Here is a 7,580-nt window from a genome sequence, read left to right as displayed (position 1 = left end):
GCACCAACAACTTTGTGAAGTAAATTACAATCGGCAAGGTGACGAGTGTCGTATTGGCTGCAAGGAAAATTGTGATAAATTTAAATCACACGATGCAATCGTCGTTCGGATACAACAAAATTTGCTATATACGAAATGAAACTGTTCTTGTTATAAAATTACCTTTTTTTCACTCATTTTATTTGCTGGTAAGAGAACCGATCCCATGCCCGGACTATTAATACATGCAAAACCCACGTACGCTGCCTGGTGCGTCGGCGTTGTCGCCAGTCATCTTGATACAAAGTTCCAAAACAAGTGCGTACATTCCCACCTATGATTGGATGGTTGTGAAGGCGTCGGTCTCTGGTAAAATTTGACATCCAATTTTCAAAATTAAGTCACGATCAGCATGGACGTATTTGGTGACCAGCCGATGAACAATTTGAAAATTATGATTCACACGGAAGTCCTTCGATACTGAAAATCGTCGACCCCAGCCTAGTCTGGTTTATCTTATTTCCCAACTCACAAAACTGATTTGTATCTCAGCCCTGTTTTTTTTTCTTTTTTTGAACTGAGGTCAAATCCCATCCGTTTGTCAAAACATGGAGCTCCATGGTCAAAATATGCCGATGTTTTTTCAGTGAATAATTGTGAAGCCTGTCACAGCGCAAAAACACTTTGGATTGGATGGTACGACGACCCTTCAATTTGCATCAAATATGCTTTGTTACAACATCATGGGTCACAGAACCATATTTGTCCGTATTATCGACAGAACTTTTCGAGAGAACCACACCCACATTTTCATCCATTTTTAGAGCGGAAGTTGCCAACAAATGCCGAAAACCTCATGAATTTTATGGATTCGAATAAAATAAAGCTAGCGATTGGCAAGACTGGTTAATAATATATCCCCCGATGCTCTTCGATTTTTCCATCGATTTCAAGGCGACTATTCCACTGCAATAACTCTACGCACTGTTGTAGTTTCGAGAGGTAAAAAAAAATATAATAAATAGTACTTGTTTCATTATTTGGTTTTACAGCAAATTACGGAACATGATCCCGGTGAATTGCTATAAATAAATGCTGATTGTGTTGAATGGCGGACGTCGGGACCGTTTGGAGAAACCAACGGGGATCGATATTCCAAACAAATTATTGGGACACGGTCGGTGTACCTTTCAAACAAATGAAATTATTAACGAAAGACGAGATTTTTCTAGATATATACGAACATATATATACCAAATATATACAAAATTGACAAATACACAAAGACGTGTAATATTGTGCTTTTATGGTCCTTCGGCTTGTCTTCTCCTTGGGGGGGGGGGGGAACAACAATAATTCGAATTTACGGCATCAGTGGACCAAAGCCGTCAAGAACACCAGGAAATATTGGAATGGACCTTCTCCTCATAACGTTATCTGCAGTGCCCGAATCATTTATCAGTACGTATCATTTACGCCCGAATCATTTATCAGTACAATTTCATTTGTTTCGATCTTGCAGTTGTAGGTATTCGCGTCCTACCGGACGCATACAAATTTACATTTTAGAGTGCAGATTTTCTAACATTATTGATACATTGTTCAGGTGGAGTTTAATAAAAATAACAACGTTACGATTTTCGGTCACGATGTTCAAACTCTGTGCCTGTGCCTGAATCGTCATGGTCATTTTGGGGAGGTATCACCCACATCGCGTATTTTCTCGCAGGTTCAAACCTGTATGGGCCACTTTGTCCCTGGCACTCTAAAACAAAATCGTGACATCTCTCGTTGTCATCATATTCCTCGATCTCATAACTCTCGTCAGACGATGATAAGATAGATTCCGTGTCGCTTTCCGAGCACTGCATGCGTATAGCGGCCATTGTGAAACGATGACAAGTTCCCCCGTGACGTCACAAATCACCCTTGCATGCTAATAGGTTCTCAGTTGAAGCCTCGTTCTGAGTCGGCCAAGAAATTGGACGTGGGCGTTTCCTTATCCAGAACATTATTATTGATCGTTTATTTAATTTATGTACATTTTTCACTTGTTTTTTTTTCATAATGTTGTTTATAAATAAAGTTTACACACAAAGAAAGTCAATTGTCCCAATTCAGTTACACGGGTAAATCCAATAAAGTGAAATTAAAAAAGCATTTCGTAAACTTAAAAACATAAAAAAAATGGAATATTTAAAGTTGGTAACTATTATCTCACAAATGCTTTGTACAAATTATTCAACATTGTTTTCAACTCAAATAAACTTCGAGAATCTTGGAAGACAAGTCTAATTGTTCCAATACACAAATCTGGCCCTAAATCAAGCAGTAAAAAAATAGTGTCTGTCCGAGTACAACGTTAGAAATCTTCATTGAAGTATGGGAGCAAAAACTGACAGTTGAGCTGTAGGATCCATACAAGTGGATACACAGGACATCGTCAAAAGGGATAAATCAAGTAGTAACAAAAATTCCTAAATCAAGCCCATCCAATTACAGAGGCATTGCACATTCTTGTTGTTTACAATCATTATAAACAGTAGATTGATTACTTATCTAGAAGATCATCACATTTTATCAACAAATCAAAAAAAACTAAATATATGCATGCTTCGTGGACTTAAGAAAGGCGTTTGGCATAATGGTCTATGTTTAAATCTACAAAATAACATAACTGGTAACATGTATAAAATTATTAAAATATGTATAGCAACATCAGATACAATGTGAAAACTAATACAGGTTTAACATTTCTGAAAACTGCATTTGAAATGAGACAACAATGCCTCATGAATAATTAAATATTCATTCTTTTTCTTTTTGACAACTGTGCAATGTACTAATTTCAATTGCTATGTACTTATTTGAGATTTTATTATTACCATTTGATTTTTTTACTTATAATTTTGTGTATTAGCCTTTAATAATATTTGTGGTTTGTTTATTTTTTTATCATTAATTTTAATAAGTTTATTATTTTTTTCCTTAGTTCTGTAATTTCAGTTTTCTAATTTTAGTGACATTACTTACTGCTGTACTTTCTGAAGACAGTGTTGTTTCAGTGAACGTATAAAAAAAATATACTGTTGAATATATACAATAAAACTAAGCATTTATGTATTAGCATGTGGGAATACTTTACTTGAGAGCCAAGCGAAGTCAAGTCCTGAGTTGAGCACTAATATACAACCTAGTCTCTGCACCAAAAAGAGAGAAGAGACTAAGCAATGCATCTAGTTTGAACAGAAAACAACAACTATTATTATTATACTTTATTTTAGACTCAAAGGTCCATAGAGAAATTACAATAGAAATAACATTATTTATAAAGAAGGCGTCTATAATTATGCCAAAAACTTGACCTAACTGATTTAATCATGAAAACTAAGTAAGCAAATACTGTTGTATAAGTAGAAATTGAAGGTTAGCAGGATGTTAGGTAACACTATAAAGTCGTAAAAACTACATATGGCTAGGCATCTGTTTTCACTATTAAAATTTTGTTTATATTTGAACTTAACGGACCGGCAGAGAGACAAACAATTTCACATATAGATTTGTTTTTTTAAATAAATCGCTGTTTTATGTGATATTGTTGCCTGCTACCATGGAAGGTAGCCTTCCATGGTGCTACACTCTGTGAACATATCAACTTTAATTTCCCTGATAATTTCCTGCCGACATGCATGCATGTATCATCACTATCATGGTCGATGTGCAAAAACACACAGTTACCACTGAGAATATATATATATATATATATATATATATATATATATATATATATATATATATATATATATATATATATATATATATATATATATATATATATATATATCATATATTGATAGCAGGTGGCATATATGTATACAATATAATATACAATATGAAACGGAAAACTGACTGGTAATTAACTCATTCCCAGTGCACACTGTCCGTACGCGGGGGTCCGTACCGGTCGCGATCCCTGTTAATCAGTATCCTAATTTTGTTCCACGTCAAAAACTGGTTATGTGCATCTTTACGCAACGCAATACCACCACAATACCACCTAGCATACAGAATACCAAATAAAGAAATTCTAAGTAGACACTTACCAAAGGAATATATGTACAGCAAAAACAAACTTCAAGCAAGGAGCTTTAAATGCTTCGAGTATACCCAGCCGAACGCAAGTTAGCAACAATTGGCTAATAATAACACCACGTGACCTGGGTCATAGGTTAAAGGTCAACGGGATAGAAACGTGAAAATGAAAATGGTTTTAAAACGAAAATGGTTTTGAAAATGAAAATGATTTTCAAACGAAAATGATTTTGAAAATGAAAATGGTTTTCAAACGAAAATGGTTTTGAAAATAAAAATAAAATTGTTTTAAAATGAAAATGATTTTGAAAATGAAAACAAGTTTTAAAACGATAATGGTTTTGAAAATGAAAATGATTTTCAAACGAAAATGATTTTGAAAATGAAAATGGTTTTTAAACGAAAATGGTTTTGAAAATAAAAATGGTTTTAAAACGAAAATGATTTTGAAAATAAAAATGGACTTCAAAACGAAAATAGAATTAGAAATTAATTTTAAAAAGAAAGTGGATTTGAAAATAAAAACAAAGCTAAAAATGAAAATGAATTTCAAAACGAAAATGAAATTGATTCGAAAACAAAAACGTATTTGAAAATGAAAACGAAATTTTACTTTAAAACGAAATGGATTTGGAATTGAAAATGAAATTAGATTTAAAAACCAAAACGGATTTGAAAAAGTAAATAAAAATGGATTTTAAAATAAAAAAAAAATCGATATTAAAATAAAAATGATCTTTTTTAATGTCAAAACGTGAGCCACCTCGGTTGCCGTAGTCGTCGTACCGTCCAATCTTCGGCTTCGATTCACATAGTTTTTTTTTGTTCTATGACAGGCTTCAAAATTATTCACTGAAAAACATCCGTATATTTTGACTAAAGGAGGGGATTTGACCTCAGTTCAGAAAAAAAATCTAGGCTGAGTCCACGACGAGTTTTCTTTGCTAGTTGTAAAGTAAGGTAAACCAGAGTAGGGTCGATGATTTTCAGCCCTGAAGGACTTCCGTGTAAATCCTGGCCGGCAAGTATTTATGGGTATAACTAAATTTGACACGTTTTTTTCTGAAGCCTAATAAATTATTCATGTATGTCAAGCTCTGTTTTATTTGTTCAGAGCATGTGGCCGTTTTAGTCAAAAATATATTTTTTTGTGCCAGTGGGAACACGTTTACGGTACGTATAGATCGAGCTCATTTACCTATCGTGACTTAATTTTGAATATTGGATGTCAAATTTTACCAGACCGACCGCCTGTGGACCGACGTGGTTTTGGTATCGTTATTTTTGGAATTAATCATTAACATTTTCCTCGTTTCTCTGCTCTATCGAAAGAAGTTACCTATGCTTTTTTCACGTAACTGTCTCATTAAAATAAAATATTACATTTAGAACAAACACCCAAACCACGTAACAAGAGGTCCCAGTTGAGTTGCTTTGACGATACAAGTGTCATGCAACTATTAGATTTTGAAAACCACCATTTCGACTACTCATGTGTGATCAGTGTTTAGGCGAGCGGTCAGTGTTTTCAATGAGCGAGCGAGCGAAAAAAGAGCGATTAAAGTGCGGTCGGTTTCTGGTCGAACAAGACCGCGCGGTCGGAAATTGAGTACCGCGATTACATAAACTTTGTATTATTGATATGCAAATCGATCTTTCACCAAGTGTCAATTAGGATTCTTTTCATGCAAATGTGCTTGTGTAGGTTGTGTTTATGAACAATCACACGTGGCAATGTTTTGAAATAGAAAAAAAACACGTCGAAATAAGCTTTATAAAATATTGAAAAAAACAAAAACACATTAAACGTGTGCTAACTACTAGTATGTCCATCACAGACACTAAAGTAAAAACATCAATTCAAAAACATTAAAGCTTGACAATAGTATGTGAACAGTAAATGTTATGTCTCAATGCACACAGCTTTGGTAATTGTTAAAGGTAAATAAGTTGTTAGTTTTGGGTTATTTTAATATTTTTAAACTGGCTAAACGTCATCCCGATGGTGATGGTTATCCCGATGGTGATCTCAATATCATCTGAATCATCACTGGATTCATCACTTTCCGTATATTCTGGGGTTTCACGAGCATCAAGGATTGCTAACAAGTTTTCAGTTTCTTCTTTACTATCACATTCCAGACAATCTATTAACAGAAAGTACTTTAATGATTCATTGTTTCATCAACATAAAAAAAAAATCAGTTCTCTTCCTGTGGGTCTAGTTGCATTTTATAAATGAACTTACATCTGGTTTACGGGGGTAAATTAGGAATAAAAATCCATCTCTTCAGCCCCCCCAAACATGTTTAATGTAAGCTGTCTTGGTACTTCGATAACATTCCCAGATGCGTTGGATATTAACACGAAACGTGCCATTGCTGTGGTGATCACAGCCACCAAACCGTGTCGACATTGACCAGACAATTGACAAATTTATTACAGTGGCCCCTCGCTAAGTCGCGGGTGTTGGGATCCAAGCAAAAACCGCGACTTATCGAGGGCCGCGACTTATCGAGGGACGTCGTGAAAGAGGGAGGTCGTGCATTGAAAAACATATAAAAAGCACATATAAACCCTCGGTTTAGTTAATTGATGTATCATCACATGTGTCAGGCAGTATTCGAATAAAATCATGATTATGTTTGCTGTAAACATTGCGTTGATTATTTTGTTTGTGTCTGATATTATGTGGGCCGCTTGCTGTTGCTTGCGACTTGTAGTTATTAGAGGTTTGATTGGCTTCAAAAAGTGGGAATTATGGGATATCATGGCAACTTCCGCTGTGGGAAATGGAGAGATTTGCCATGACGCGGAGATTTTTGCCGCGACAAGTGATAGAGTTTTGATGTGAAGTAAAAGAGCTTTGTCGCAACAAATTAAAATTTTACCTTCAAATTGTGGAGTTTTGCTGTCAAAGTTTTGCCATGAAATAATAAAGTTTTGTCGTGAAGAAACGGTGTTTTGCCGTCCAATAATGAAGTTTTGCCGTCAAATAATGAAGTTTTCCGGGAAATGATGGAGTTTTGCCGCGATGAATTAAATATGTGTTGTTATCGGTGTTTGGAATCAATTCCCGTGCGTGCGCAGGTGATGACCATCCCACTTTAATTGGGAGTGTTCAATATTCAATCAAATGAACAACAAATCTAACCTTTATTGTCTATTTGAATGCAATTATCTTTTGATGGTTCAATTCGCCACGTTCAATCGCTAAACTAATTTCAGCATTACGAAAGTCAAGATTTAAAAAGCCAAAATTTCGAGATTGAAAGTCAAAATTTCGAGATTGAAAGTCAAAATGTCGAGATTGAAAGTCACAATTTCGAAATTTAATATTTTTTGTCAAGGCCTTAATGGGCTTTAATAATATTCATATGTACAAGGTGAATTGAAAATAAGGTACAGCATAATATTCAACAATACAATTGTGAACCGTGACTACTAATCAGAATTAGCCTGTGATGATGATGACCAGACATGAAAGCTGTTTGCAAGAGCGCCATCTG

The sequence above is a fragment of the Saccoglossus kowalevskii genome, chromosome 15 (assembly GCF_978046115.1).
Source record: "Saccoglossus kowalevskii chromosome 15, keSacKowa6.1, whole genome shotgun sequence".
In the NCBI taxonomy this organism is placed as follows: Eukaryota; Metazoa; Hemichordata; class Enteropneusta; family Harrimaniidae; genus Saccoglossus; species Saccoglossus kowalevskii.
Note: the sequence above shows the minus strand (reverse complement) of the source record.